This window comes from Pteronotus mesoamericanus, unplaced genomic scaffold (genome assembly GCF_021234165.1).
Source record: "Pteronotus mesoamericanus isolate MK-2021 breed Mesoamerican mustached bat unplaced genomic scaffold, CSHL_Meso_final contig_163, whole genome shotgun sequence".
Lineage (NCBI taxonomy): Eukaryota > Metazoa > Chordata > Mammalia > Chiroptera > Mormoopidae > Pteronotus > Pteronotus mesoamericanus.
The window spans coordinates 22095380-22109499 of NW_026555064.1; positions in this window are offsets into that span (position 1 = coordinate 22095380).

A 14120-nucleotide genomic window follows, 5' to 3' on the forward strand; every position below is an offset into this window, starting at 1 on the left:
AGTTCAGGAGCGACAAGGGCAGGAGGGTGCTGCAACCCCGGTCTCCCCGCCGCGGCAGACGGGCCCTGAGACGCCCCCAGGCGGGGGTCGCGCTGGAGACGTGGGCCAGCTTCACCTGTAAGAAATCATTTTCGATTTCAGCACACACCGGTTTTTTGCCCTCCTGAGTGATTTTTGGCATCTGTGAACTATACATTATTTCTAAATTGTATAATGGGGATTTCTTGATTATTTTTTGTAAACTATGGGCTACTTTTTTTTCTATTTTAATGTCTCCCATATATTTTTTTCTTAAAAGTCAACTAAAAAGAAGCCATACAAAGCAATCAAACATACAAACAGAAAATTCTAGAAAAACGCTGGATGCCCAAGCAAGGGAATCACTCGCACCGAGGTGCGTCACGTACGCATGTGGCCGGACGGTCACGTCCCATGCAGCCTGTGTTGGATGTTGACATGCAGGTGCATTAGTTTTTACCGATGACCTAGGTTAAGCTGATTTGTAGGATAATTGACACACTGGTCATTAAAAATAAGCAAATAGGTGGATTTTTCAAAGCTCCATTTCTTTTGGCATTTGCGTTTGACTCTTTCCCGCCGGACAGTCAGGGCCAGCGATGGGGGTGAATCAGGAGAAATAAGAGAGCGTCGGGGCTCCCCAGCCCACCGCCACCACCTCGGTGACGGCCCAGCGGCCAGGGCCAACGCCGCCTACGGCCGGGCAGCGCCTACCGGGAGAGCGAGGCGCGCTGGAGAGCTGTAAGGGCTCTGCATTGGTCAGGAGGGGGAGAAACGTTTGCTTTAGACTGTGATAAAAATTTTAACATAATACCTAGAAAGTGATATTAAAACATATAACTTGGAAGCTATTAGAAGGGGGAAAAATTGAAAAAATTCCAGAAGAAGGCAATAAAAAAGTTAAGAAATACTCTCCCAAATCACTCACAGGTCAGAGAAGTCCTTGTTATGGAAATTGGAAACTCTTCTAATGGGATGATAACCACCATATTCCAACACTGCTCAGACCAGCCCAGGCCAGGCCCGGGGCTCGGGGCGCAGCAGGGCGGACTCCGAGGGCCAGCGCGAGCAGGCGGGCGGGCGCACCGCGGCGCGGGCTCCGCTCAGACTTACAGTTTGGTCTGTGGGCATCCATCATGCTCCCTGCCCAATACACCTGTTTTATATTTTTTGATATCTATTCGATATGTAATGAAAAATTAAAAGAATGGAATGGAACTGCAGCCCAGGTTATAAACATGAGCTCCTGCCCTTCAGGTAGAGCCTGTCGCCCCTGCGGGGGCCGGGCCGGGCCGGGCCTGGGGCTTCTCGGCGTCCGACTGGGGTCGCTGGGGAGAGAAGCGGGGGCGGGAGGCCTAGTTGGGGTCAGGCCTCGAGGAGCAGGCCCTCCTCTCGTGCTGGTGGCCAGGGGAGCGTGGGCTTTGGGGATGGCGGAGGCGACAGGCAATTGGAACCATTGGTTTAACAGTTTCTTGAATTGCCAAGAAATTCAATTTATCTTTTTATTCCATTTACAAAGAAAATGAGGGAGTGCGCTGTGATTTTTAAAAGAGGATTTCGGGAAATTCTTCAGGAGAAACGAAGCTCTGCACAGTGGCACTTGTGCCTCAGCCCGAGGCCACACCTGGTTCAAAGAGGAGGCCCTCGCTGCCCGGCTCTCCGGCCAGGCCTCGCCCCGGCTCACCCAGCCCGGCTGCGCAAGGAGAGTGTTCCGGGTCGTGGACGGGTCACCTGCCGGCCCCAGGACGACAGGGGAAGAACGAGAAGAGCCGCCGCCCCTCGGCTACAGTTACCTCTCCATCAGCCCCGTGACAGGTGAGGGCGGCAGCCTGGCCCGAGGCTGGGAGGGGGCTCCTTGGGTCAAGGGGGGTCAGGCCTGCCATCTGTCCTGCCTGAGGCTCCGAGCGCCCCTTCCGGGGGGCGCTCTTTGTGTCTCTGTGGCCCAGGGGAGCGGCGGGCACGGACGCCCAGACACAGCGACTCGGCAGAGCCCCGAGCCCAGGGCCACCATGACCCCAGGAAGCATTCACAGACCGGAAAACAGGCTCAAACAGGCTCGGGAGACTCGGGAGGGCCTTCCGTCGGAAAGGCACGCCCTGGGCGGCGGGCCTTGTCCGCCCAGCTCCAGTACAGCGCAGCAGGAGCCACGAAGAGGCGGCGGGAGGCCGGGACGTCGAGCTACTGGCCCAAAGCCCTGAGCAGAGAGCAGGACAAGCAAACTCTCCTGGAGGGAAACGGCTCGTCTTCAGAAGAACAAATGGAGCTGTCGGTGCTGCCACGAAAGAGGCCACGGAGACGCCCGCCCGCCGTGGGGATGCGAACCCACAGACGCGCCGGGGGCTGCGGCCGTGCAGGGAGGACGCGGGAAGCGCCTGTGACAAGGGGCCGCCAGGGCTGGGAAGCCTGTCCCGCTTCTCATGAGGCCGGCAGCGTGGGATTAAAGTTAACCTTGCAACAAAACGTGTTCAGTCCTGTGTTCATAATTTCTACAGCTGGGAGAGTTGTTTTGCAAAGAGCCAGGTAGATTTCTGGAAGTGAGAGCCCACGAAGGACCAGTATGTCTTGGGGGAAGGGGATGAGGGAGAAGAACACGACATGGAAATGAAAATCGCTTTTCCTCGCCTGTCGTGAAAGGCGACCAACTTCTCGTGCAGCTGCGGCCAGGCTTCCAGGCCCACCTGTCGGGGCTGCGGCCGGCCAATCGCAGCCCGTTTCCTTGTCGGAAGGGATCTCAATGTGAACAGTCTCACAGAGGGGTTTTTTTTTTTTTTCAATCTTATTTGTTAGAGATGGGAAGGGAAGAAGAAGGAGAAGGAGAGAAACACTGATCAGCTGCCTTTAGTTGGCCCACAACCCAGGCCTGTGCCCTGACTGGGAATTGAACCAGTGACCTTTCTGGTTGGGAGGACGACGCCCAACCCACCGGGCTGCACCCGCCGGGGCCCTCACAGACGTTTCTAAGGATCAGTTAACACATGTGAGGCACAGGTGCCTACCAAGTAATAAGTGCTTTGTACCAGACAGTGTTCTCAAAACTTTTCATTTTTTGAAGGGTTACCCAATTTTTTCTTGGTATATTTGGATTCTGGTTCCTTGGTTTCTTTAGCATTCATGGTTTGCAGGCCCATCAACAGACGCACAAAGGCAGGCTCCGTGGGAGATTTCAGTGGCCTTAGGCTTCCGTAAAGCAGCCTGTAAACACCCCTGTATGGACACCACGTGTGCTCTCTCACGCTGCTACTGAATCAGTGTCTACCAGCCTGGTCCTGAGAAAGTTCATCAACTTCTTTAATTCCCTCTAAATATACTAGAAAAGAAACAGCTGAAAAGCCGGCGGCTCATTCAACGATCACTCCTACTACTCTCACGTTGGAAAGGTGACTGCTAACAGCCGCACTGTCCCGGGACACCCCCCGGCCCCCCGGCCATAACTCAGGCCTGGGCCCCCCCGTCCCGCCCCCGCCCCCGTGCCCGCCGGGCGGGAAGTGTCTCCTGACAGATCATTGGACACCCGGCAACGCGCTTCCCAGGACTTCTCATTCTTCTTTTCCCCTTATGAAAGAAGAAACTTTAGCTTAAAAATGAAGATGAGATTTTTCTTCCTTTTTCTAAAGCTGGGTGTACCAACTGGCGTCGGCTATATTAAAATCAGGAGAAACCTCCATCAAAAAGCCCATGGAAGGCAGACTTTGTTACTACGCAGCCACATGAAAGGCTTTCTTTTCATCCGATGCAGCCGCAGTGTGTAAATTGCGGGGCTCGGCGGCGGGGACCTCGGCGGCGACCTCGGAGGTAAACGGGATTTACATTACTTTCTGACAAGAATTAAATGAAGGCCTTGTGGATGGGCGAGCGGCCTGCGAGGCTGCGGCAGATGGGCCTGAATGTGCTCCCTAGGAGAGCGGTCAGTGACATCTGTGTTCTCCGAATTCTGGTGGTCTCGGCCAATTACGGGGGGGGGGGGGGGGCGGGGGGCGGGGGGGCTGGGGGGCTGGGCGGCGGCGGCACAGAGCAGCCAGCGCAGGCCCGAGTGTTTGCGTCTGGGCCCGCCCGGCTGCCGCTGCCGCGGGGGCAGCGCTTTGTTGTCATCGCTCAGATGGAGGCTGTGGCTTACAGGCTATTTGTACACCCCGGTGAGGATAATATGATTTTTCTCATTTGACGGGAGGAGTCGGCCCTCTGGCAGCTGATATCATATTTCAGGGCAGTCTCTTGGAGACGGGAGTTTACTTTGGTGTCTCCAGGCCGGCTGACGGTGGTGCTGTCTGCTGGTTTTCTGAAGATGTGAACTCTAAGACAAAGCAGAGATCCTTCCCCAGAACATTCCTCTTCAAACTCTCCTACTTTCCTCCTTCAAAGGGGTGTTTCCCGATTTCACAAGGAAGTCAAAATCAACGCTTCTCCATTAAAACCAAGTCAAGCAAAATTATCTCAGATATTTTTAAGGAAAGGACAGAGGGTCCATTGAGGAGACGGTGGATGAGCCCTGAACCCAGCCGTCCGCTCCTGACAGACCTGCTGTGCAGGCGGGAGCAGAGCCGGCCAAGCCCCGGCCAGGCCAGGGGCCCCCGTCCCCATCCCCCCCCCGGGTCCCCCTTGCTCTCAACCCAAGGGACCAGGGTTGTCTGGCCTGGAGCCGAGTGCTGGGAGGCCAAACTCGCTCGTTCGGCCCTGGGGGCGGGTGGGGGTGCGGCCTCCAGGGTGTCCCAGGCCCGGCGCCACCTGGCCTGGCCACCGAGAGCAGAGGCTTTGGATCCACGGTGCCACGCCAGGCTTGGCCGCGTGCTGGGTGCGAGACGCGGGCAAGCCACTCAGCCTCCCCCTGGAAAAACACGGCGAATGGGGGCACCTGCCTCGTAATGAGACGGAGCTGCACGAGCAGGCGCCGCTGACCTGGCCTTGGGAGCCGTGCCCGCCCCGACCTCCTGGAGAGCAGGCGGCGGCGCAGCCCCGAACCCCCAAACTGGTTTTTCCAGATGAAAAGCACTATGTTCCACTAGTTTTTGGAAACTCAGGAAACTCCCTTTTCAAAAGAAACTTTTTTTTTCTTTTTGGAACCTAAGGTCACATTCTAAAATTACATATTGTTTTATAATTCATAAGATTTTGAAATTATGATTAGCTGTAATGAACTTGCTAATCATCAGAAGCATCTAGGTATCTCTAAATTACAAAATAGTCTGCCAAGAGGCTAATAAAAGAAGACATTTAGCCCTGGCTGGTGGGGCTCAGTGGACGGAGCGCCGGCCTGCAAACCAAAGGGTCGCCGGTGCAATTCCCCGTCAGGGCCCAGGCCTGGGTTGGGGCCAGGCCCCCAGCAGGGGGCGCACGAGAGGCAACCACGCCTGGATGTTTCTCTCCCTCTCTTTCTCCTTCCCCTCCCCTCTCTCCAAAAATAAATAAGTAAAATCTAGAAAAAGAGAATACATTTAGACAAAATAAAAAGAACCGAGCCATAGTTTTAATCCCTCTTCCTAGTTGCAGAAATGGAACCAGGCCAATTATTACACGTGAGGTTGTAGGAGAAACTGGTTGGATGCAAACCGCTTACCCCTGTGTCTGGGGTGTTGAGGATACGGTTCACACCCAACCTTTCAGAGCGACAGAAGCAACACCAGGAGACCTGGGTGCCTTCTGACCCAGAGCACCTGCTGCTGGGAATGCTCACCTTGCTGTGTGTGGAGGGAGTTTCCCCGCCCGACTCGCACCCTCTTATTTCCTGCTCCGTGCGGATATCTAAGGACCCCGACTGCCAGCCCACCGAGGCCTCGCCTCTTCTCTCTCCGCTGTACTTTTCTTACCGTGGATTCAGTGACAAGAATGAAAGCAAATGCAAGCAAGACTTTTTATGTTTTACAAACTGTGAAGTTTTTATCTTTCTTCGGCTGCAATACCAAATGTAATGTTGTCCCGTCCTGTTGGCACTGGCAGCTTTGTGTCGGGCGATAAACAGCAGAGGGGTCTTTGTCTGCGCGGGGCCCAGCGGAGAGTCCGCATGGAACAAAAGCACCTGTTGTTCCCCTTGTAATGGCCTTAGAAGTGGCCGTTGCTGCCCGTCCCCACTCTCCTTGGCTTTTCCCAACACTGCCGCCTCTCACATCACTATTGGACGTAAAAGGAGAATAGTTGAGGAGGAGATCAATAAATTTAAAGGCTCTTTAAGGAAAGACATAATGAATTTGGTACAGCACATATTTTTAGATCAAAGATGCCTTTGAAGTGACAAAACCCTAATCCATAAACGACTGAGGCACTTCCTTTCTCTCCCAAACTGCTTATTGTCAAATAAAATGGAAATTAAGGAAATTATCTTTATCCGAAAATGGCCAGAGGAAGCCGTCACCTAATGCAGCCTTGTCACAAGCCGCAGTCGGGGAGGTCGTGGGGAAGGCCAGGCCTAACAAGCGGAGGAGCGGCTTGCTGTGCGCGCTGGCTGGGCGCTGCAGCCGCTCTGCGAGGCAGCACAGGCTTCGTGGACGCCCGTGGGCCCGCGAGAGCACTCGGCCATGAGTATGGATCGTTTCAGGAAGAGACCAGCCCTTCAAATCCGAGAGAGAAGACACGACACCACCGACCAAAAACCCCAGGGAACCAAAGCCAGCCGGCGGAGTGCAGTGAAGCGCAGGTCGCTGGCGACAGATCACCCGTGCGAAGCCAAGGCCCAGGCCCCGAGACTGGGGCTTTGCCGGATCTTCCCTGCGCGCGAGGTGGAACCCTCAGTGGATCTCAATCTTTGGGGGCCACAGGTGTGGGTTCCGAGACCAAACCACACGCCATGGGATGAAGTCGCCTTTCTAATAATGTCTAATGTGTTCCGAAATTCTAAATACCGGACGATGACTTTTGTATTAACTGAATACATGGGTGGTTTTGCCCTGATCAGGCCTCGGGGTGGTGTCCTGCGAGGCGCTGATGTCACAAACTGGAAAATTAGGTTGAAGGTAAAGGACCTTCCAACACTGAGCAGAAGGGCACGGTGCAGAAAAAGGTAAAAATCTCAAATAAGAAATTTTAAAATGAAACGAGGGGAACCTACTCTGTGTGCCTGTTGTCACTCTAAACCCGTGTTTTAAAAGCTGCCTTTCTGTGGGTACCCTGTTCTACAAAGAATTACGTCACATCAACCGTTGGGCAGAGAGCTGGTCAGATATCTTTGAATGATTGAGCTTTGGTTTTTCTACTGACTTTGAACTTTAATGTAGTTGAAATATAAATGTATATATATTTAAATGAACTTTTTATAGGCGGGTAAGAATAAGATTTTCCTTTTCTACCTCGGCTTCTGATATGATAAAGTTTGGTTTCCCGCTGCGCCAGAGACAAAGGGGGCTCTGAGGGTTTGGGCATTCGCCTGTTTGCCCTACACGTCCCTCCACATTCATTAGCATCCTTGCCCCGCGGGAGGCGCCGGAGAGCCCGCCGCTCGCTAATCCTCACAGAGCTCCAGGCTCCCTTCCCCGTGGCCGCAGCACTTTGAAGACGGGGAACAGAGTCCCCTTGTGTGCAGCCTGCCCCCTCCCCGTCCCCCCTCCTCGGCCTCACAGGCCACTGCTTTCTGGGCGGGAAACCCTTGTTTTCGTCCAGGAATTACGAGGAGGCTGGGAAGCCGGGCTGCGCTGGAGGAGGAGATGTTGTGCTGACTTCACTTTCCCTAAGTGTCTGTCTGCGGTCCTTTCAGCGAAGATTAAAATGAACTGTATCCTAGTATTTCTGCTCCTTTGATTAGGATCAAGTGCTCACCACATCTCTGCCAGGAGCCTAATCCTGGTTAATCAGGAGACAGACACTCACAGGCCTCTTTCCTTGACCCGCATTTCTACCGGACAACGTGAAATCAGAGGCAGAAATTCCCTGGTAGCTCATTTGCTGCAGACAAAGACGACGCCAGTGAAAACAAGCATCAGGTGGGTAACCCAGTACCAGCTTCGGTACAGTAAAAACTGCGCAATAGAGTGGAAAACACTTGGAACTTTTCTGTTGTTGCTAACGACTAACACGTGACATCATCGTTCTCTCGGAGACGGGCGCTTTCTCGTGCCCAGACTGTCTTTTGAAAGGAAAGTGCTAGGCTGTAAGCAACACGGATTCTGTTTTTCTTATTTCGTGATAATTAACTTGTAAAAAAGAACTGGTTTGTAATTTTGAAATAATTATTTCATAAAAAATTGCTGTTGAAGTTTCCCATGACGCCGCTCGCTGTTGTGTCCCTAGAAGTCGCGCGGGAAAGTCCTGCCGAGCCCCCACCCAGCAGGGCTCGGGGCAGCTCCCAGGGCGGGCCCGGCGCGCGCACCAGCTTTGGGGAGGGCAAAACCGGCCCCGGGACCTGAAACCGACTCTCAGTGGCCCGAGCTTCATCCCTAGAGAAGCCCCTTGCAGAGCGGAGTTTTATATAATCTAGAGAGCCTGTCTTAACCAAAATAGGACAAAGACAAAAATGTCCATTTTATTTGATATAAATTGGCTTGTTTACTTTCTACATTCTCCAAAATTGTAGCCTGCACGCTATAAATTCCATGCTTTTCAAAAATAAGAATTCTTTAGAAGGAGGCTTTGTGGCCCTTTTATTCCAACAACACACGTTAACCCAAACTTCCGGAGGGCAGGCCTGCCACGCGCGGGGCCTGCAGGATGCGGGTGGATAGGCGCAGCCCTAGAGCTCGGGGCTCAGGCCGAGCGCGGACGGCAAACGCGGGCATCTCCAGTGCAGGACGGAGTGTGACCCGGTGGCTTGAACTCCGCGCACAGCCCGAGTGAGGAGCAGGGAAGGGGAGATGTAGTTGTTATTGTTTATTCAGAAGGCCAAACATGGGCTAAACACTGATGGATGGGCAGGACACCAAGTGGGAAAAAATAGGGCAAGCAGGGTCCGAGGACACGGCACGTGGAGGGGAGGGTGCATTTCACACGCGGAGTGTGTGTCGGGGGCGGGGGCAGCAGAAGACGAGGGTCAGCGGGTGGAGCGGGGCCTGGCGTTCAGGCAGCTCCCGGGGGAGCGTCATGGGGGCTCCCTGCCGAGGCGGGAAATGCAGGCCCACATGGGACGCCCCCACACGAGGCTGATCCCTGAAGCCATGGCTGAGATTAAGGAGACAGGAGACACCCACTGGCGTCCGGGGAATGCCCGCACCAAGGAGCCACACGGGGGAACAGGGGTCTTCAAAAGGCAGCAGCCGAGAACGGGAGGAGGAGGAGGGTGGGAGGCAGGGCCCTGGGAACGAGCCGCGCAGGGAGCCGCAGGGCGAAGCCCGGGAAGAGGCCCGGCTCCCAAGGCTGCGCGAAGGCCCCTGATCCGTGAACGGGCATTTGAGACGAGAACGGACCAGGAGCCGAGGGACGGGCGCCGGGCCCAGCCGGGAAGGGGCGAGGGCAGACGGCGATTCTCAGAAGCAGGGCTGTGAGGGGAGGGGACAGAGGGACCCGGTCTCTAGGGGGAGGCATGGTTCGTAAGAGGCGTTAGATCTCAGCACGTACGGGCTAAGGAGGAGAGTGGAAGGCATAAAAGAAAAAAAGGGGAAGGAGAGGGAATATGAATGATGGTAAAAATTACAAGAGATACTGGGTTGACCAAAAAGTCCATTACATTTTTCTTTAAATAGAAGACACATTTTTCATTTTCAACAATAACTTTATTGATTTGGGTATTCTGAATGGGTCGGCTGCTTCCCGCTCCTGGCTTCCAGTGGGCAGAGGGCAGGGGCGCTGCTCAGCCTCTTCCTGTGCATAAGGCAGCCCCACAGCGAAGACCTATTTGGCCAGAATATCAATAGCACCAGGAAGCCCCACAAACCACTTTTGACACATTCGATCCGTCACAGCACCGTCTCCATACACGGCACAAATCTTTTTCTGCATTCCAGTGGGATTTTTATCTTGAAATAATAAAGCATAATACACCAAAAATGTTGTGTACCTTCTTCCTTCTTCAATATTATAATGGCCACCCCCAAATTAATCAATTTTGATAAATTTTTTTAAAAAATGCACACTGATACAACAGCTGCCACAATGCAATCTAACAAAACTGTTTCAAATGAGGTTAAAGACAATTAAGTGCTGCTAGAGCCAGTGTGCAGAAAAAAAGAATGGACTTTTTGGCCACCCTAATAAAAAGGGGTTGGTTTCAGAAAACAGAAGGAAGAGACTCAGATGTAGGTAAAACACTGTTGTTCTGAAGCAGAAGAAAAGGAGAAAAGAATCGCTAACCATTTGGAGAAAATCAGAGGAAAACACAGTAACCTGAGTCAAACAGACGGACCTCAGGGAGGCAGGAGGCAGGGAGTCGCTCGCCCTGAATCCAGGACGCGGGACCCCGTGGGAGACAGTGCCGGGCAGAAGCGCAGGGACGGCCCGTTTCGGACGAATAGCAGGAGGGTGAGCCAGGGTGAGGCCCCAGCCACGGCGCATCGGCGGCGGGACCGCGCAGAGTCCGCTGGGTCTTCTCAGCTCTCCCTGGTCTGGGAAGGACATGCGCCTCGGGGCAAAGGGACCCACTGTCCAACGTGCTGTAAACGCACAGACAGGCCCTTGGCCAGGCACTCGGCTCGGGGGAGGCTCGAGGGGCCGGCAGCGGGTGCCGAGCCCGGGCCGACGCGGACTGGGGAAGCCCGGAAGGTGGGTGACCAGCCCACGGGCGGGATCGGGGTCCCCGGAGCGGCGCGCTCGCTGGCGGCGGGCACAGCGAGGAGGTCCGGGCGGCCTCCGTGGCAGCTGCTCTTGCTTGTTGGCTACCCGACGTCTCTTTTGCAATGTCAATTTCAGAAAACCACAAATTTTACCTTATCCACGTTATTTATTCTTGAATAAGTACCATAAATGGGTAGTAAGAACTTAAGCTGTTCTTGAGTGCTATTTTTAATTTCACTCAAGTTCCAATTTGGGGGTTGAACTCAAACTCATTGACTTGGGGCCGCGGTGTAGACCACGTCCCGCTTGTCCCCCAGGTGTCAGTCGGGAGTTGAGGGACGCGCATCTTCCCCCCTGGAGCCGCGGCCGGGGCGGGGCGCGGGTGGCTGGGGCGCGCCCTCGGCAACCTGGACGGGCCGGCATCCGGCCTCGGAACCCCTCCCAGCGCGCGGCCGGCGGGAGATGCCGGGGGAGCCGGGCGGCCCCCCGACTCGCTGAACGCTGCTCCTTGCTCAGCGCGGGCGCGATAGGCTGGGAATGTTTCCTTTTATTTCAGCAACACCTGTACTGCTCCAGGGAGAGGGCATGCCCTTTACTGTCTCTGTAACCGCTGAACCCTCAGCCTGTGCCCTCGAAGGGGCAGGATCTTTTACCTTCAGCCTGACGTGAACCTCAGAAACCTCCTGGTGTCAGTCAACAATCTTAGCAGAACTATCCACAGACTCATTACCTTATTGCAGTAGAAGGACATCACCAGATTTCCTGAAGACTCTGTGACAATGTCCCGTCCCAGTCGCGGCTCAGAGCATCAGTGAGGCAATTGGGACCCCCCCCCCCCCGCCCCCACCAGCCCCGGCTCTGCGTCCCAGGGCCTGCGATCTGCTCTTCCCTCCAGCGCCTCTCGGCCGCCCTCTTCTGGTGGCTCATAATAGCACAGGGATGAGGGAACACGATGAGGATGTTTACTTAGGAAGGAAAATAAATGTTTTATTTTCAGGACCAAAAAAGGTCTAGATAAGTCGCAAGACTTAGCAGTGACCAGAGAAAATGGAAAACTTCTTTAGAACATTGAAATAATGATGACTGTCATTTACCTGGCCAATAATCTTTTTTGAACTCTCAGTAAAAATCCATTCATCTTTTTAGATTTCATTAAAGAAAACAATCCACTAATCCACTGTCTGAAAATCTGTAATATTTCAATATAATAATGATAAAAATGGCACTTGCACTGTCTATGGAGAAAGAGTTTGTTGGCCGGTGTATCACCACCGTAAACTGTGCCCTCACGCCCGCCCGCCCCGCGCCCTCTGCGCCCCGCGCGGCCCCCGCCCCCGCCCCGGCTCCTTCTGTCATCGCGCTCCGGGGGCCTGGGCTCCGACCCGACCGCCACGCCCGTCGTGTGAGCCCAGGTCAGCCGCCCCTCCCTGCCAGACCTCCATTCCCGCCTCTTTAAAATCAGGGGTGTTGCGGACCAAGGCCTGCGAAGTGCCGTCCAGCTCACGGAATTCTGTGGATTCTGTAACGCGGTCTCCACCCTCTGCACACTCAGCAGGGAGTAACCAAGGAGCAGCCTCTGCCTTGCCGGCCCGGGTAGGGCCGGACTCGACAACTAGCCTCCGTTACGACCGAGCCCTGGGAGAACGGCCTCAATGCGTAGACGCAGCGGGTTCTCAGAGAGACAGGGATGAGGCCCAGGTGACCGGCTACCGGTGCTGCTCACACAGCAGAGCGGCACAGAGCCGATGCCCGCAGAGCAGCCAGCTCCCCGGCCCCAAACAGCCGCAGGCCCCCGCGCACCCCTGGCAAAGCGAGCCCAGCGCAGCTGTCCTGCCCGGTGGACAGCAGAGTGGGAACCCGAAGGGGCAAAGGACGGCCAGGAATGCGCGGTGAGATGCCGTCCAGTCGCCAGCATTGAAACTGCGGGGAGAGGGCAAGACACAAGCCTTGAAAAGTGGCTCGAGGATTTGGATGAGGTGATGAGAGGCCATTTTAACAAATGGATATATCTGTGCCTCAGAAAGTCCCTGAGCAGAGCGGGAAAGATGAGGGGCTTCGCTTAGTCTGCAGGAAGGGGCCGGTGCCTGCGTGGCCCAGGACGGCGGCTCAGGGTGCTTCTGGCTGCTACTCGCGGCCTGGCCCGCGGCTGGGGAAGGCTCGCCCCAGCCCCGAGCCTCGCACCCGCTGGGCAGATGGCCTTGGGGGGGCCCCAGGGCACCTCGTCAAACCGCCTGCAACTTTGGGAAGTGCACACCAGGCCTGGGCCATTAGCATCTCAGGGGAGATGCTGTTCCCTCACGTTTCATTATCCGCCACGTAACTTGGGGAAGCAGGTTTCTGGATACGGGTATAGTTTTCCGGGGAAATTATGACCCGCGGCGCCCAACCTTTAATGAGAGGTTAAGTTATTGCAGAGAAGTGGTCAAACCAAAAGACACACAATGAGGATCCATGTTTCTTTTTCAGAAAAGAAAGACATTAAAAACGGACAGGGCTTTGTTGGCAGTTCTGCAAGTGTTTTGGTGCCTGTGTAGCAGGGGACATGCTCCTGGCCGAGCCCCTGACGAGGTGAGCCTTGTGGCGCGATAGGAGTGCCCACAAACACGCGACGCATGGATATCAACACGTTCTGCGCAGACGTGACTCAGGAGCCTGGGTCAGTGGCGGGGGGGGGGGCAGCGGGGGGGGGGGCGCCTCACAGTCAGGTGACGTTCCCATTCCCCTTTCCCTTTTCTCATTCAACATGACTGAGCAAGTAAAGCAACGAATCTGCACCAAATTTTGCGTTAAGCTTGAACATTCCTCCGCAGAAACTATTCGGATGACTCTGAAGGCCGTCGCTATGGGCACCTGCTGATTGGCAGCTTCATCATGACAATGTGCCGACTCACGCAACATGTCTCCTGCAGAGTTTTTTTTAGCAAAACATCAACTCACCCAGGTGACTGAGTCCCCCTACAGCCCAGGTTTGGCGCCCTGCGACTTCTGGCTCTTCCCAAAACTAAAATCACCTTTGAAAGGGAAGACATTGCAGACCATCGATGAGATTCAGAAAAATACAACGGGGCTTCTGATGGTGACTGGGAGACCTGTGTGAGGGCCCACGGTGCCCCTTTGAAGGGGACTGGAACATCATTATCCTCTGTACAATGTTTCTTGTATCCTGTATTTTCTTCAATAAATGTCTCTATTTTTCATAGTACATGGCTTGATACCTTCTGGACAGACCCTTGTATATAAAAATAGAGAAAAGGAAGGGAGGGAAGTAACCCGCCACTATGACACAATCACCCCTTAGAGTGCTTGCGAACTATGCCTCTGCCGTTCCGTGCCGGCATTGTGAGAACAGCCGCTAATGGACCTGGGCCCGTACCAGTGCCGGTCCGTCCCGTTGGGCCCCGGGGTCTGCCATGGTTTGCCTGACCTTTCCCCTTCGCCAGCACGCTTGCAATTCTTCGTTACTACAAATACCTTTGTGA